The sequence below is a fragment of the Phasianus colchicus genome, chromosome 8, assembly GCF_987193195.1.
Source record: "Phasianus colchicus chromosome 8, bPhaCol1.hap1.1, whole genome shotgun sequence".
Classification (NCBI taxonomy): Eukaryota; Metazoa; Chordata; class Aves; order Galliformes; family Phasianidae; genus Phasianus; species Phasianus colchicus.
The window spans coordinates 15,047,994-15,066,793 of record NC_143443.1 but is presented as its reverse complement, the minus strand read 5'-3'; the positions used below and the strand labels follow the sequence as shown (position 1 = coordinate 15,066,793).

At 40.6% G+C, this 18,800-nt stretch overlaps 1 long non-coding RNA gene across 1 annotated transcript; it reads left to right on the top strand.

Annotated features, from left to right (window-relative positions):
* Positions 1 to 15,612: 15,612 nt before the first annotated feature.
* On the top strand, positions 15,613 to 18,589 carry LOC149917028 (uncharacterized). The gene is made up of 3 exons (XR_016468540.1): positions 15,613 to 15,994; positions 17,948 to 18,205; positions 18,506 to 18,589. It is a non-coding gene; the product is annotated as an uncharacterized LOC149917028 (long non-coding RNA).
* The last annotated feature ends 211 nt before the right edge of the window (positions 18,590 to 18,800 follow it).

Below are 18,800 nucleotides of genomic sequence, written 5' to 3'. Positions count from 1 at the left end.
TTTGCTGTGGTTTCATCAGTGCTTCACCTCTTCTCTAGTTCCCCATTGCGATGAGCCTGAGGATGAAATAAAGCTGCACTGAAGCATTTCAATATCCTATTTTGCTACAGACTCACATTAAATTTGCTATTCTCTTTGAAATCAGCAGAAAAACCCTGACTGACATCAACTGAGAATCTGGTTCTGTGTTTCTGACAACATTACTCCTTTTCTGGTATACCGGTCCCTGCGGCCGCTAAAAGTGAAGAGAAGCTTTCTCTGAGGCAGTTTCTCTGAGGTCGTGAATGCTAAGAGCGCTGATAATTCACCCTCTCACCAGCCTGGTGTCCCCATCCCCTGCTCTTGTTGACTTGTTCTAGCCCGCTAGTGCCAATGCCACCATGTCACTGCAAAGCTAGTCTGTGCTGAATTGTCAGTAAGCATAAGAGCAGGCAGATAAAGGTAACTGTTGGGTGTGAAAAGGGAAGTAAGGAAATATTTTGCTTCCCAAGAATGCGAATGTTCTCTGAATGGATCTGGCTATTCCCTGAATATAGATGTTGCAGAAGATTTTCTGTAAGAGACAGGCCTCCTGTTCAGCATCCTGCCTCCAAAAATAACTTGTGCCTGATCTTTCAAAAACCTCTGTAGCCTACCTTGCCAGTTATACGTTGCTGAGTAGGAGGGTTGAGAGGATTATTTCAGCTGTGGCAATCAGTTTACACCTTGAACCACAAGATCGGATTACTTTTGGTATTTAATTTTGAAATATTTCCCCCAGATGCACTGTACCTTTGCATGTTTCCTGGATGAATTTCATTTATTTCCTGCTCTTATTTCTAAGCTTTCCTAGGTCCTCTGTATTATTTCTCTGTCTTCAGTTATGTTTGCAACACGTCCTAATTTCATATACTCTGCAAATTTAATTATTGTCTCAGCTCTTCATATTACCTGATCAGTGGTTTTAAAATATTACTGAAATATAAAAAATACCTGAGTTTCACACACAAATTTCCCAAGGAACGGTACCCTCAAAGCATATACTATAGGGCTGTTGGAGAAGTGTTATATGTTTAGTTTCTATGACACTATGGATGTGTGTAAGACCATTTGGGGAAAATGGGTGACATCAATTAATGCTTTCTTTGCTTTGAAAAACTTTCTCAGCGGAGCCATGGTTGTACAACTGAACATCTGAGTCTTTGTGGAAAGCCTCTAGCAAACGTGAATTCAAAGCTGTCATAAACATACTTTGTGACATAGGTGAAAAATAAAGACTACAGTAGGAAAACTCAGTCTAAACAAGCCTGATATTTCTTTTAAGGAGTGGCACTAGTGAAAGAAGTAATAAAGAAAGAGGTCCAAGGGCAGTGTTTCGCAGTGCTGTAAAATGGTGTTTTGAACTTGATTTATAATAATTGGAAATCAAGGAGCTGAGAAGGAAGAGTGTGGAAAGAGAAAAATATTTGAAATGGCCATTGAAACAAAGGGAGTAAGAAAGATGTGAGACAAAAAAAAAAGATAAGTCGATACAGCTGAGGCAGCAGATGACTAATGTATGAACTCTGAGAAACAGAATAAAGGAAAGGCTGAATTTTTAAAGTTTTTTAGACCCAGTTTTCCAGTCGCATCTAAATAAACATAGTTAAATATTTCAGATGACTTTTCATTAAATGATTTACTAACATGTAAATATCGTACATAAATTCAATTTTTATAAATTTATCCTCACAGTTTAGTAAGAAAATATATATTTTTTTTTCTTGGAAGTTCCTTATGCAACCTGTTACTGCTTCTTGTAAGCTCATAGTCTGTGAAGGTTTTTTCATTCTCTCCTTGACTTTGGTGGGGACTCATAACTCGGCTGACATGTCTATATGATTTTCTTGCTCTTTGTTATGCCTCTGATTGCCTATGTTGTTATTATGTATGAAAGAACAGGATTATATATTTTTCTTACTGTTTGTTGGGTTGTTGGTTTTTTTTTTTTTGTTTTGTTTCTTTGTTTGTTTTTACACTATACAAGCTGTATCTTGCATTCAGAGAGGAATTTTTGTTCTGTGGATTTTAGATTGTTTTTTCCAATAATGCAAAAGCTATATCCCCAGGATCATATTTTTCAATTACTTTTGCTTCATATTCTGGGTACTTTATTGGGCCTAATTATGAACCAGGTGCAGAGCACTGAGCAAGCATGAAGCTGTACTTAGGAATCAGGTTTATTGGAGGGGGAACAGAAGGGAAAGGAGGTCGGCTTACAGTTCACAAGGAAAGTGTGTGTGTTGGAGAAGGACAGAACAGGACCCCATCTGTAAATGAATGCCGTGCCCTCACTAGGCTACAGTCCAGTGAAAAAGAAATGGCTCAATGCAGTTGTCTGGGAACTTCACTTATTAGGCAATTTTAATATCGCTGTAACAAGCTCCCTTTAAGCCAGACCTTGGGTAAGGCCTTAGAAATGCTCAGCTGTGCCATGTGGCTTGTAACAAATATCACAAAGTATTGATTTATTCCATAACCACTCCCTGCCATGTGTTATGTAAATAACAGGGTTTGATAGAGTGTGTGGTTCTTCGTGCTGTAATGCATAGGTCCTGGGGAGGTCTCCAGCAAAAGATGAAAGGCCAAGTGCCTCCAGTTGTCCTCAGGATGTGTGCATGACACTGCAGCTGCACACCCGTTCACCAAGCCCTTCCCTTTTGAGTGCATTTTATGATGATGATTTTAATATTTTATCTTGTTCTGATCTGGGCGGGTAAAATCTTCTAATTACATAACTTTCAATTTTCTCAAGTCAAATTCGTGTTTAACTGCGTTAGTAAATTCTCCACTGGAAAAACTAAATTCACAGTGCTTTCATTGCATATGCTCATATCTCTGCAGATTTAACCTACAAAAATACACACAGTCTGAAAACACAACTAATTGTACTTCAGCTTGTAGGTTATGGAGCAGCCTTGTTCTGTTTTCCCACAGCCAGGAGAAGGCCTCAAGGCCAAAATGTCACCTCAGATTTCTTTTGATCTCAACTTATATTTTATTAACCCTTTTAACTTCATGGAGGGTATGCAAGGAAACATGTATATTCTCTTTCACATGAAACTAGCATTGTCCTTACATCTTGTGTGCAAATGTATGGACGGTTTTTCATACAAAGGATTATTTAGATGTAATCTATATGCCTTGTGAGTTACAGATAAGAAGGGGTAGGCAGCATTTATACTGTAGTGTTTATGATTTATTCCCCTTTTATTTTCTCTCTTTAACTCCATCCAAAATATTTCTGAGTCTTAGTGAAATATAATACTACAAGCCTTTAATGGCACTTTTTCATCTCACAATTGCAAAGTGCTTTTCAGGGCTTAATTAAATTTTACAGCACACCTCTCAGGTGAGCAGAATTTGAATGCATCCATTCCTGTCTGTGAGGAAACTGAGGCAGGGAGTGGTGATTAACTTGAGGCTATACACCAAATAAAATGTCAGAGTGAGAATTATGGGGTCCAGGAGATCTGATTAGTATCATATAAATCCAGTGTAAATTGGCTCTTAAAGATTTTACCAACAGACAATACAAATGATGGCTTCCTGATCTAACAGAGGAGCCAAATACTTTCTCTAGGTTCTTCCTTTCCACAGCCTTTGTGATAACTAACTGGTTTATGCCTCAGTCTGCTTTTAGGACTGCTCAGATCTTTGAGTATGCCAGTGTTTGTGCAGTCATTCCACATGATCATAAGAAAGCAAGATGGTTGCATTCTAATGCAGTCTTTTTCTCAGTATGGCATAAGTAATCTGTTCTGCCCACTGACAGTCTTGTTGGGATGGGATCTGAATGCATCCATCGACTCCTAAAGCCATAGTATCCCACAATATAAACTCTATAATAGTAGCTGCAAAAAACAAGGACTCCTTGCCTAGTTAAGGAGGCAGAGGAGGATGTTTTCATCCTTCTCTTCATTAAGAGGTATTGAAAGCAGCCTGTCCTCTTCTGAAGAAATGTGGGAGAAAGCTGCTGGGAGGTCTGAAGGCATGTATTCCCAAGATGCTTTATAGATTCAGTACCCAGCACACAGTAACCAAACACAGTTACTGGTGATGCTATAGGAGGCCATAAAGCATCATTCTGGAATGGGGTGGGAAAGTAGAAAGATACTTGCTGAACCTTCAGTGATCATGGTTGAAAATCATACCCACTTTCACAAGAGCCTGACTGTGACAAGACTGTAGCTCTGTAAGTGTCACATGGATTCTAACTCCCAAGTTTGTACTCCTGTCTGTGGGAGGGACAGCTGAGAGTGCCCTTGCGTTTGTGCTGGCCACTGTGGTGAGAAAAGATCTCTGGCTGCAAGACAGACTCACAATAAGCAAAGCAGTATTTTTAATGAGTTGGGGAATGCAACTTAGGGATATCATCGATGTGAATTAACTTAGGGTTCTCTCAGCAAAGAAACCAGAGTTTGAGTGATATCCCTCTGTAGCAAGAAACTGGCCTTAGACCGGAGGAGAGAACGAGAAGACTCCTGCTGATGAATGCAGTCCTTCTCTGTCTGGCTCTGCTGGATCCTCAGCTCACACCAAGCAAGCATGACTGTGTTTGAGCTTTCCAGAGCCTTAGCAGGATTTAGTAGTCACAGTGTCTGACTCCAGTCCCTCCAGGTAGCCTACACAATGTGTTAACACACAATACTATCGGTGTGCTGTAAGAAAGTCAGTCAGTAGCCACTAGGCAAGTAAACAGGGGCAAAGAGAAATTTTCTTTTATGGCACTGCCAAACTGGTCTCTTAAAAAGAACTTGTTTGAAAGTGAAATGGCTCCTCACAGTCCTGCAGAGACTGATCTTCTGCTGCTATTTTTATGAAACTGGCACTGCATTGTTTAACTCTTCATCAGAATAACATAATCAGAGTGCAAATGAGGCCATGCAATTGCTGAACAGTGTTTTCTACTTGCTGTTGATCATCTTTCTAATACCTTTCTTTTCTCCTTCACACTGACCTAACGGTGAATTCAGCAGCTGTGGCCACGTGCACAGGACATAGTTTGACAGCAGCAGGAGTCAGCTGACAGATTCTGGAATGCATTATTCCAGCACTGTTGTCTGGGTCTGTAGCTGGCTCTCCTATCACTGCATTGAAGGCCTAGGTTCTGTCAACTTTTCACTGTCTTTTCCCTATAGTAACACTGCAGAGGGACCTTAAAGTATGTGTAGAAAAATCAGTCTTGAGAACAGGCTTTACCTCAGGGTTAGAAACCCAGCTTTTTTTAATTTACAAGTGCTTGGTTGTGTGTAAATCTGTTTTGCTGCCCTAACTTCACATCAAAGCGTTTGAGCTGTGCTGTGCTTGAGAACAAGAGTGCATATTTGTCATTGCATAAGTAAAGCAGATCTACCTTAGGGAATATGGAGACAAAGACCTGAACATGGCACACCTCAAACAATTTGCTACTAATTTCAATGACAGAAGGTCTTTTCAGATTATTAGCATTCCTCCAGATTAAACCACTGCAATAAATACCATTTGCAAACTCACTTATGTCTGAGGCTATTTCACAAGGATGCTCACGCTCCTTTGAGTCTTCTGTGTGTGGCTCCAAGTAATGGCTTGGGAGACTCAAACCCAGAAGGAAGGAGAACAGAAAGTGCCCAGGAGCCTAATTCACCTCTTATGGAAAACAGACAATGCCTATTGACCCAACTCCATAAAGCCCTCAGCCATCAGGAGAGCCGTGGCAAGGAGCCGTGTACTGGGATAAATTCTTGCCAATTCCAGGCTGAACAGCAAGCAAGGGGAAGTGCCCATGAGTGGAGAGAGCATCCTCAAGATTAGAATGTATTGCCACACTGCTGTGAGAATTATTCCAGAGGGGTGTTTAGTTTTCAGGAGGATTAGCTGCACCTTTCATTTGTCCTTTTAAGGTTATTTTTGCCCCGTAAAAGAATTTAAGAAATGGCAAACCAAGGCACAGGAACATGCTAAAAGAAGAAAGCAGAAGGTTATAGAAAGAAAAGAGATTCTATCTGTTTTATTGAATGATCCTAGAATACTATAACAAGGGGATGGTCTCATGCTTAATCATCTCACTCTTACAAGTGAAAAAGATTCTTGACAACAGAATGCACTGATATGAATATGAGTTGGGGAAGGAAAAACCTAAGGAACAAAATAAGCATAAAACGTAAACAGAATTCTACTAAGAGTATTTGTAGTGACAGATGCTTTTGTAGATAGGGCAAAAAATATATTCCTTTCTCCTAAAGGGAAATAGGTGGAAGTCCATCAAATAAACTTTGTCCTGGCATATTTTATTTTTGCATGGAGGAAAAGGAAAAGATCTTTTTTTGATGTAGGTGGTTGGTTTTGTTTTTTGTTTCCCTTTTTTTCTGTATTTTTGCCTCCCATACACTTTTTTTTTTTTTTTTCCTTTCTGCTAAGCCAGAAAGAAAGACCATGGAAGATTAGCCAGGCAAAAGAAGGGGAAAAAAAAAAAAAGAAGAAGAAGAGGGGGGTGGGAAGGGTGGGGAAAAAAAAAAAAAGGTTACTCTGAGTATCAGAGAGGGGGCTAATTGTCAAGGTTATATCTCCAAAGATGATTGATGTGAGGCTTGGTTTTTCTGTCAGCCTGTCACAAAGCAGGAATGTTTAATGTTCTCATTATTGGTTACGCTGTTGTGTATATTTCTCTGTCAGCACTGCGGACCCATCTGAACTGCCAAGGCACTTCAAAGCCCTGCAGGTCATTTATCATCCTCCTGACGCTGCGAATGTTCAGCCTCAGCTGAGTGCCAGGGATTTGTTATGACTTGAGAGCCAGCTGACAGACAGGTCTGCTGCAAAAAGGATTCCTTTTTGTCACACTGCGAAAACATCAATGTTCCTATAATGGCCTACAACTGTCAAAGGGGACTGCCACCTGACAGTTGTGTGGTCTCACTAATTTGCAGCCCGGTGACTTGTTTCCTTGAGTTTAGATTCAGTTACGGTGTCACATGCAAACAGGTCACCATCTGTCGTCCTGTGCCAGGGGGCACATGGTAGGGGGTGGAGAGAGAGGAGGGAGGGAGAGATGAGGAAAAGATGAAGTGGCAAACTGGGGGGAGGGAGATGCAAGGGAAAAATAAAAATGGCTATGCAAATCAAAGCCACGTCTTTATTTCAGATTCCCGTTTCCTGAACATTTCTAGCCTAACGCAATGTGAATCTCTGAAAGTTGTGATGAAAATCAAGGCAGGGAAAGAAAAGACCTTGCAAACAGCCAGAGCTAGTGAGAGAGAGGGGGAGAGAGAGAAATATCAGGGCTTTGTTTCCTTTCCCAGGCCATGACATGATTAATCGTTTTCTTCTGATCTAATTTTGGAACATGAAAAACAGCACATTTGTCTTGAAGAAAAATGATGTGCCGTACTGCGCAGATGGAAATTTCGAGCAATGAAAAAGATTAAAGTGAAATTCCACTCCTTAGACCTAATCATGAGTTGTAGATTATTCTGTCGTTCTAACCAGATGGTAGGCTTGATTCCACAACCCCCTTCTTATATTAATGAATACTAGACTGTTATATTTGACTTAGGTAAGTGAAATGTCTATCAAGCCTAATGGACTGCCAGCCAGCATAACACATGTTGTACCACTGAGGGTCCTTGCTGCATTTTTCATGTTTTATACTAATGTAGAACATTTTGTTTCCTACTGTTTTTCATCATTGTCACTGTTTGCTAAATATTTTCACATGTAGGGGGAAAAAAGTAAAAAACTTGTGTCCAGAGCTAATTTCCTCACGTTGGTCGCAGCTATAATTCTACAAGTAAAACAGTCACCCGAAGCAATGCATACAAGAACTCAATAGTAACTTGATTAAGTTCCCAGTCAACAAGACTGCACTAGGCTGTATGTTAACAAACCTAATTATAGGCAGCATGGTGATAAATTGTGCAGGGTGCGTGTAGCACATCTCTGAGGTCATGTCTCGAAAAGAAGTTTTGCCCCAGGGGACAGGGATGGGGTGTCATTTCTAAATAAAGTAAACACAGGTTCACTGATGTTTCCCATTGGGTTACCTTCCGCTTTCTGACAAATGTTATTCTCACAGGGGTGTCCCAGGAGATCCTCACGGGAACATAAGAATGAAGGAACAGAGGAGTGAGAGGCTGGGGGATTCTCATTAACCTTTCCAACTGTGTAGTCCTGTGACTGTCATGGCATTTCTACCAAGTCTGGGCTTGCCAGAGTCATGGGTGTGGATAATCATACACTAGGATGGATGCCACCACTTGTGCTCAGAAACCCTGTTATCATTTTAAGCATTTAGCTGAACAAAGTAATACTTGTCATGTGTGCTGAATGTGAGAGCGGCCTGGGATTTCTTCCCTGAACATAAAGTACAAGGTAAAAATCTCCTTCAAAAAAGCGACAGCTGGGAGGTTGTTGCATCCAGCATGTGTGTGAGTGCTTGCAGCCTGTTCCGTCAGGGAGAGCACCGACAGGTAGAGGAAGTGTATGTGCACAGACCAAATTTTAGACATTGAAAGAATCAACAGGATGTGTGGATCAAGTTACTCTTTGCCTAGGAAAAAGTAAGTCCAGAAACTTGAGTAAGCAGGCAAGAGTTGTCCAAATCTGGACTTACTAAACGTTGTAAGTGTGACACCTAGTTAGGCTGAAGAAATCCCAAAGAAGAAAAGTAAAGCACCAAAATGCACCCCTGAATCAGTAACTAGGATATTTAAGTTTGAAGAGAAATATCTCTTTGATAATGAAATGAATTTAAAGCTTTACATCACTGCTTTAATGACTTTGTTCTCAATTTATTAAAATTGTTTCTTCAGGTTTAAGTCCTGAACTCCCTGAGGCAGTCCCTCCTCAGCAAAACTACAATTGATGTTGCTGCTGAATAAGGACTTCAGGATTGCATCATAGAATAAACTCCAAATAGCCCTCCAGCATGAGTACCTTGCAGTTTGAATCCTCACTGTTGACAATTTTCCCTTATTTTCATACGCATAAAGTGTTCTGAAAGGATAAGATGAGGATGTTCTGAACAGAATGCCTGTTTTTCTTATTATGTATACTGCCTATGCTGACACCAAACAAACTGGAAGGTTCAAATTAAGATGGCTCAAAGCATTTTTATTTGTAATTAATGTTAATTACAAAAAGTATTTTTTGTATTTGTACTAATCAGATCTGACCAAGAATACAAGCTGAACTACCAAGGCTCTTTCACCACATTTCTGATATGGGCTCTGTTTTAATAATTCTTTAATCTGCTCCCCAGGGGTTCAAATTTTTCATCAGTGAGAGTTGCTACGCAAAAAAATAGTTGCATGACAAATTTTTCCAGTTCATTTAGGAATAAACTCCCTCTTTCTCTTTATTTACTTCCAGCAGTGTAGAGTACTGTTACCCTTTTATATTATCAGTGCAGATTACCAGTCTATGTAGCTCATATCCTCTGGGGAAAACTGGCTTCTTGCAGCGTTGCTTCTCCACTATACAGGGCATGTGGAGCTGAGCTGGCATTGAAGGGAAAATAATTTGTTCCTGACAAGGGCCAGTAGCAGACTATTTCTTCACTGGAAGAAAGTGACAATCAAGCAGGAAATTGTGACTGCAGTTCCTTATTTGAACTGATCCTTCTTAGGAGCTGGTAGACATAACTTAGCCGTTAGCTTGTTTTCTTCAGTCTCACGGTTTTGCTTTCTGTGAAAATGTCAAGGACCTTGAATTCCTGCAGTGTTTAAGTTTAGTTTGGCCTATGGAATTCATGGTCTGCTCTCAGAGTGTCACAACTTTACACTTTTATCATGAAAGTAACATGGGAAAGATTGACTTTGCTCTTTCTTGGTAGGATTTCCTGAGGATGACCGCTGCATTGAGAGAGGACTTTGACCCAGTGGGGAAGAGAGTCAAACATCTGAAAGGGAGAGCAAACTGCCTTTTGTTGTTGAATCTTTACTATTCCAACTTGTTTCCATACACAGGGATGGATGGATGACTGCTGTAGCTATCCCCAACCCTCGTAAAGAACTTGTCTTCCTGGAATAGTGTATTACAGCCTTTCTGATCTGTGATGGAACAGCTACTCTGCTGTAACTTTGACCGATGGCAAGTGATGTGGCTGGGAAATTAAAGCCTGCTGTCTGCACTCAGTAACACTACCCAGGAGGGCAGGACATTGACCACAGGGAACCTCCACTCAGGTTTGGAAAATGGTGACCTACAGCAGACTCAGCAAGATGTTTATCAGTTTGCACACATCCAAGTGCCACATGAGTGCTCAGAACTGGGGTACTTACGCTCATGTTTCAAATCAGTATTCCCAGGTTGCTGGGAATACAGCCTGATGTTTACTTTCTAAAAACAAGAATCTGTAGTTTCCAGCATTTTTAATGATTGCCTTACCTGTGTGATGGATTCCCTTTAAAGTCCTAGGCCATCTGTAGAAGGCTCTTGCAGACTAGCTTCATGCACTCTTCTTGGTTGACCACCACGACCTGGGGCTCTTTTCTTTGGGCACCAGAGCCATCCCTAGCTGGGCAAAGTGACTGCTCCTGGTGAGGCTGGGAGCGAGAAAGGAAGGAAGGAGCACATATTTATCTGAACTACAGAACCATCTCTTAGAATAGTTTTCATGAGAAGGATGACAAGTTTCTTTTTTCAAAATGTTTATTTATATTTTACACATACTCCCAACTTCCCATCCTCCATATGCTTTTCTCGCTTTTGTACCTTGTAACTTTCATCAGTTTGTTTCTTTCCTCTCAGATGTGCTCAAGGCGCAGCAAGAGTTGATACAATCTAATACAAACTTCCCTGTTTGCTGTATCATAAAATGTAGTGCCTGGTGTGTTCATTCCCCTCCTGTCATCAAGTGCCAGCTTCAGCAGTGCTTAGTACCTCCAGGTTCTTCCTGCTGTCATTTTCACTTCCCCCCAAGGACTAAACATTTAAAAACCAAGAAATCCTAACTGAGATCCTAAGTAACACTTGAACCACGCTGATCTTAGGTAAACAGTTCCCAGAGTGTTACCATTCCTGATGTTGAAAGAGCAGACCAGTGAAAGAAAAGAATGTGCATACAAATGCTCAGTAATCAGGCAGCCAGCTAATTTCTCAATATTGAAAGATTCCTTCAGGAGCCATTAATTTTGTTTACATTTAAACTGACACAAAAGCTAACAAGCCTACCATTTACTCATGAAAAGCTTTTACCTAATTTTTAATAGAAATTAACAGTTTAAGCCTTAATTCGGTGAAAGTGACAAAAAGAATGTAAAACTGGGATATTTTTTGTTGTTGTTCATTTTGCACATATATTTACATATTTAAAACTTACTTCCTAAGACTGCTTTTTTTTTTTTTTTTTTTTTTTTTTTTTTTTTTTTTCAGTTTAACCAGTAGACAAGTAAGAGGAGAAGCTACCCCACATCTCCTGAGCAAAACTACTTTTGCCCCAACATGTGCCTGTGTGGAAAGGAATGCCAGATACTGAATATCTGATCTCCTTTTGGCAGGAAGCTAACCAGTGTAAGAGTGGGTGAATATTTTTATTCAAAGGTAAAACACGGGTCTTCAGTAATCCCCACCATCTCTTGCATAAATAGGGCTTCAGACTCTAATTTTCTTTCAAGGTATGGGTTAGGTTATGTCAGGACCCTGAGTGGCCTTAATGACCCACAGAATCACAGAATTGCCAGGGTTGGAAGGGACCTCAAGGATCATGAATCTCCAACCCCCCTGCCATACGCAGGGCCACCAACCATCCCACCTAATGCTAGACCAGACTGCCCAGGGCCCCATCCAATCTGACCCTGAAGAGGCTCACTTGGGACCACCACCTTGCCCGCAGGTCCAGGAGTCTCATTTCAGCTAAGTCTCAGGAATCAACTGGTCTCTAAATCAAGTTACTGGTGCCATCTTCTCGCTGTCCTGGCTTGCTGACTGCTTTTTTGGGTGGATTGCACATCTCCCCTTCAAGATAACTTTGCCTTCTGCCCTGTGTCCTGAATGGACCTTGGGCTTGTGTCACATCTTCTACCCTTTCTCCTGGTAGGGTTCTTGGGTGGATCCTATGCTTGACTACATGTACCCTTGTCTGAGACTTATCAATGGAACCCTCACAACAACCAGTCCAAATCCATTCAGATGATGTAGGGCTGCACATGGCTTACTCTCATTTCCTGGCTTCTTCTCCCTTTGGAGAAGCCTTGCTCTTACTGCACCCCTGAGGAGTCCCTTTTTCAGGATTCAACATCACTGAGCAAGCTGTGCAGCTTCCAGCCAGCCTTCCTTTTGTCAGAATCTGGCCTCTTGCGGCCTTCTTACAAGTTCCTTGCTCAAGAGAAACGGGATCTGCTTGAACTTCTCATTGTTTGTAGTCAGCGCTACCACAAGTGCTATACAACTCTGCTCAGGGCTCTTGCAGCAAAGTTGATAATTTCCTCTCAGGCATATGAGCATGGGCTAGCAAGTGACTGGGGATAAGTCCCATGATGATTCTGTTTGTTTTTTGCACCTGTGTAAGCAGTGGCTGCTTCAACATGGAATCTTTTTTAAAAAATTTATTTAGGTACAGAACTCATTTCACCTGCTCTGTGAATTTGTGCTGATCAAAATGGCCTCCCTGTCCCCATTTGTTAGTGGAAGGGGTAGAGTTTCCCTGGTACACTGCCAAATTTATTCAGAACTTGAAATTTCCTTCAGTATGAGACGCTGTGTTCTGTAATTCTCAAGGAAAGCCTAATTACTTTGGGGATATATAAATACCCTGACATCTGAGAAAACAGTACTTCTAAATGAAACAGTTAGTCATTTAGCTTGTATCTCAGATTCTGTTGTTGTTATTGATTTTCAGAAGCATATATTTGTGGTAAAAAAATCCAAAATCTCCTAAAATTTGACAGATGGGGACTTGAAGATAGAGTTCAGTACTACTAGTAACTAGCTAATATAAGCTGACAATAGGAGATGACAGTGGTGAAATATTGGCATTTCCTTAGTCCTGCCCCTTCCTCTTTCTGGGGTGTTGGGTTTGAGAACACCTATTAGCGAATGATTTTACCATGTTGCTAAATTTAATCTCCATATTGATGTAAAATTAATCACAGAATTCTACTTTTAACAAAAATAATAGCCACCGGAAATAGGGAAACCATATATGCCTCTATCCTGTGACATGAACGTTAATAAAAGACTAACTCAGAATGGTGTCAAGGGCAAGGAAAAATAGGTCAGAACTGTGATTTATATGATCAACTACTGGATTTAAACACCAACTTCCTGTTAATCTCAATGACAATTATTTAGCTAAATCCCTGTATCCTTTCAAAAAAAAATGCTAGTGTTTTACTACTCATTTTACTAATTTTTTCATGTTCATACACTGTAACAGATTTTGTAGTACTTCTTTCATAAATGAACAAAGCCCAGTCGTATCATACTGGTGAATGCCAGCAAAAAGTTAGAAGACAACCTGATTAGAATTCCTGTAGTAGAAGTATATTATCAAGCAAAATATGGTTTTTGAAATGCAACACCCCAAAAGAAATACAGTAGGCTGAAAATTCCCATAATGAGAAATCCATGAGCCTAAATATTTAGCGTTTCTGATTTGCTCACTTCCTCAGGTTAATGTTTCTTCAACATGTTTCCAATTCTGTTTTTCAGTTGAATTGGTAGTTGTACTTTCAAAGGTGATGATTTGCAAATGATGATTTCCAGCCTACTGTATTCTGTGTAAGACAAAATGTCCATCAAGATGCCTGTAGGTGACATTAGTAGTGCAATCATTCAAAATGCAGCCTGACAGCATTTCAATCAATTCACTTTTCAACACTAGACATCAAATATACATTGCAAACCCAGCACCTGCTCTACTTGTAGTGTGACATCAAATAAGTTAGCCCCAGGTCCTAAGACAGAGGCTGTCTCTCTTGCACTGCTGGATTAAGAAGTGACTTTGGCAACCATACCGTCGGAGATTAACACTCTACCAAGCCTGGCTCTGAACCTACAATACAATCTAATCCTTTTACTCCTTATGTGTTTCTCTCTCAGCACAGACCACAGGAGCACTGTGTCTAGTGGATGAGTCAGCCAAAATCCAGATCTTAGCCTCATACTGCAGAGATTCACATTTGCAGCAAAGGTGTGAGCAGAATGGCAGATTTACATCTCTAAAAATTTGCCCCTGGTCTGAGCTGCTTGGGAACAGCTTCCTCCCTTTCGTGACAGCTGCATTGCAGAACCTTGAGAAGCACCTTGAGAGGCAGATTTTGCAACTGCTCATGCTGCCTGGGTGAGGGTGTCAAGACCTGCCTTTTTAAAACAGCGGGTGAAGCTCTAGGCTAGCATCGAGCTCCTGTCACACTTGAGGTGAAGAGTTCCAGCTCTTGCCAACTCCATGTGTCTCCATGCCATCCCACAAGGCAAGGTAGCAGTACCTAGACTACCATAACACACAGCAAGACTGTTCAAGGGTTCTCTCACATACGTAGGAATGCCACTGCCACACAAGGGACACTACAGCCTGCCTGAAGGAAGGATACTTCTCAGTAACACAGGGAAATAAAGAATGAGACTTTCTACTTGGAAAGATCTTTATTGTGGGTTTACTAGAGCCCACATCCCTCCTGCTTTAAAAAGTGATAGTTTCAAGGACTAAGAGGAAGCCATGGATACTGCTAAGGGTTGAGGGTTGAAGGTTTTTGCTTGGAAACTGCTGAGTTCATGGAGTCTAGAACTTGCAGACATATGGCTGAGAAAGACCTTTGATGGTATTTCTGAGCATAACTTCCCTAGAGCCTAGTCCTACAAGTTAAGATCTTAAAAGCTTGAAGCACACGCTAGGCTATAACAGATCATTCAAGGATACAAGGGAGGACTTTGGTGCTCCATTTCAGTTTTTGATTTTTCCTTTTTGGAGGATGATTGTCTTGTGATGTTCTGTCCCAGTGAGACAGCTGAGTTCTGAAATCCAGGCTCCATCTGGAGACAAGCCAAGGTGATGAGAGCAAGAGTGCCTATAGGGCAGTTCCTGACTGCCTAAGGCCAAACACTGACAAAGGAGTAAAAGTGGTTCTAGAAGTTTCTGTGTAAGGCTGTGACTAGACACCACTATGAGCAGAAGACACGGAAGTGCTTGAGAAGGCAGGTACTGGGTATACTAGGATTTCATGTTCAGAGGAACAAAAAGAACATGTCAGCATTCAAAAGCCTTAGAAGGACAGTGTGAATCCCCCTCCTGTTTGCTTTAAGGCTTTAGCGCTGATAATGTAAGTCAGGAGGATTAGAAGCTGGGAGGTGAAACAGGTAAAAGTACCAGCCAGGAAATGTGAACTGGTCATAATGGTGGTGAAACAAAGAGCATCCAGTCCACTGTGCAGTACAGGTGTGGTCTGGGCCTTCAGAGGAGACCATATGAGCAGTGCGTGGGGTGCAGGTTGGAGCAGGTTTATAAGGAGAAAACATCAATATGGTCTGTTTACCACATGCCTCACCATCACCTATGGTAGTGCTGTAAAAGATGTGATTTCCCATGACTACAACACCAAGTTCAATTCTGATTCAGCCCCAAGCACTAGGCGGAATGGTGGTAATCACATTAGCGCACCGAACCTACAATCAGGGGTTGCAAGTTTCTTATACGGGGCGGTCTTCCACGCAACATAGTAAGTGGAAAGGGAAACATCTGGTCTTGTCATTAGCTTTGGGCCAATTGTTACCTCACCCTGCAGGAGCCACTTGCCATGGATTTCCCCCTGCTCTGTTGAGGGCACTACCACAGTTATTGCCTCTACTCTTGCCAAGACTCTCCAAAGCATGACTGGGAGTTACACTTCCTGTGTGGCATGATGGAGGTTAATGCAGGCTTCAAACCTTCATGCATGAATCAAACAGCTGAGCAGAAAAAGCTGACATAAATATTTGCAGTCCTAGCAGAGTTTGTGTGGGAAGAGGAATGTGTACAAGATGATGCAGTAGAAACAATATATGGACAAAGACTTCAAGGAAGGTAAGAAACCGTATGGGGGTGGAGAAGTTATTCAGAGCTGCTTAACTTGGTATTTCAGGGCTAGGGAGAGGCTCTTCTCTCTGAGGAGTGACTGAATCTCTTCCTCATAGACATGTTGGGCTCTAGAGAGAGACAGGCTGAATGCCAGTAAACCCCAGGTGGGGGTAAGGTCCCGCTTGCCTGCTCAGTCTGCTCTTTGGGATGTTAATCTGGCAGGTGCACTGTCAGCAGGCAGGCTCACAGATGGTAAAAGGACTCACAAGCCAGGCCTGAATGCTTGCTGTGGACACAGATGTGCTGTGAAGATTGCTTTGGTATTTATGTGAAACAACTGCTTTTTATTAAGAAGTGTTGAAACTAATATAAATATTTATAAATGACTTTAGCATATTAAATTGTTGACATAACACAAATACAAATATTTCATAGAAAAGTGAATAAAAATAAAGCTACACTACTTTGTAAATGAATTAATTAGTATTTATTATGGGAAATTACAATCAATTATTAAGCATTATGATGACTTGCTTGCAGAATGGTATATTATTTTCACTATAATTAATAAATTCAATTATCAACTTTAAGTACTGGTGATTTCCCCTCACATCCCAAGGTACTAATTTTTATAAAGCATCTAAAATACACTAAGTGTTTTTGTTCTGGGAAGCTTTGTAGTACAAAATAAACAATTGAAATCAAGTTAATTTCCTAATTGCTAAGTGGAGAGAGAAGCTCTGGTTGTCTTTTGACCGGTTATGACCTAGCTTGGGACAGCTGGTTTGTATTGTGCAATAAAAATGTATTTCTCCAGTGTTTTCTGCATCACAACCAAAAAGCCAAGAAGCCAGGTTTCACCCTGCTACTGTTGTTTATGTTATTTTTGTCATCAAACAAGAGTTCGTATGCTCTAAACTCTCCCTTCCTTTCCTGTCCCCTTACACCTACTGTATTAAATTGGTCTAAAAACCAATATTGCCTCACAGTTGTCTATAGGTTATGATGGTGTCACTGTTGCTAATCTGATGCTAACCTGTTCATCTCTACTACTACTTTGTGGATATCCAGTGATAACAACTACTACACAATACGCAGACAATCTGTTCTTAGTATTTTCATTTGTCAAACAGATGTATATCCCAAATGTACTCTTTTGGCCTGTTGCCATAGATCTTCAGTTCCCCAAGTCTGTACTCTACTTCCCTTCCTTCATTTGCCTCCTGTAGCACCTGTGAGCCCTGGGATCTCTTGGGTTACTGTTTCTGACATCTTACCACCTGTCTGCTGTGCTTAAGACACAGAGTCTCTTGTGCAGAGATAAGCATTTTCACTTTTCCTTTGCCAAAATTAACTTTGCACCCAATACATTAGTAGAAATGGGAATACTGGGCCGAACTGTACCTCTAAGCAATCCTTATCCTCTCCTATGGAATCACAGCTGTCCTTAAAGTATCCTATAGGTACTTGCTGATAGGAGTAATGACAGCTGCAAGCTGTTGCTACCCCTCCCATGCCCTAACAATCAGCATCCAGTTCATGGCCAAAGTAGATGATGGAGCTAATGAGAACATCTGCATTCATTTGGTGATGATTGTCAGCTGTCACAGGCAGGCCAATCACAAACTATGAAGTGGATTAGCAAAGCATTTTTCTTAACACTGAGAAGCAAAGACATTGTCTATGGATGGTAGGGTGCTTTATGGTTTCTCACAAAGTGCTTTGTGCTAGAACAAAATATAGTTATTCTGCTTTTACTAGAAGTGGGATTTAAAAATACGTGTAAACAAACTTTTACATTTTCTGTGAATTCCTAAATAACTTTTGTACTAATGAATGAGTAGGCTGTGCCTGTTGTGAGTAGGTTTGGCTACTTGGGATGGGAAGAGGAGCATTATTAAGAGCTCTTTTTAGATTTTTTTTTAACTTTTTCAATTAATTTCTTTATTTTCTTTACAGAAAACAACAAGTACTTTGTTGAAGTTGCTGGATGGATATTCCTTTTTATCTTCACAAGTGCTGGAGGAACAGCAGTGGATTCCCAGCCTTACTTCATCTCCTAGTCTGGTCTATTATGTCTATCTTATGTATTAGAAGCAGCTCTGTTTCATCGCTACCATCCTTTTCTTTTGAAATTCTACAACATTAGGAGTGTTTAGCCATCGAGTGGGATGTACAGCTGGTTGATACAGATTTGAGAACACTGATCAGGTGTTAGTAAGTCATATTACCAATAACTGTTCAACTTTAATAATTACCTAATTATTTTGTATCAAAATATTTTCAAAGTAGTAACTTAAATCAAGTTGCCTCGAATGTGCTATAGAAGATTATGTGATGATTATGCCTTGACTCAGCAAAACAGTTATTTTACAAAATCAGCTATTGTCATGCCTTTAGTTTTGCATGTCGATGCAGTTACAATAATGTTTTCCCTCTTGGAGAAAGTGATTAAAATGGAGTCCTTAGCAATAATTAAATATTTATTTTGATTTTTTTTTTCTATTTCTTGAACAGTATCTACTTGCTGCAAAGCACTTGAATATGCTATGAAGACATAGAAAAATCCTGCTGTGAGACTGGAGTGAAAACTACAAAAATGTAAGTGGTAATACAAATTTAGAAATAATTTCACTGAAGCTGGATTTCTGCTGTTGTTGCTCACTGCAGTGGTGTTTGAAAGTCTTACAAGTTGGAAATCTGTTGTGCTGTTGAAACTGGATGGAAAGGTAGCTGCTGCCTTCAAGTGTGTGTTTAAGTAACCAGGTTGGAGGTTCCATTTGTTTGCTTGCTTTAGTGCTTTCCTTGCTTT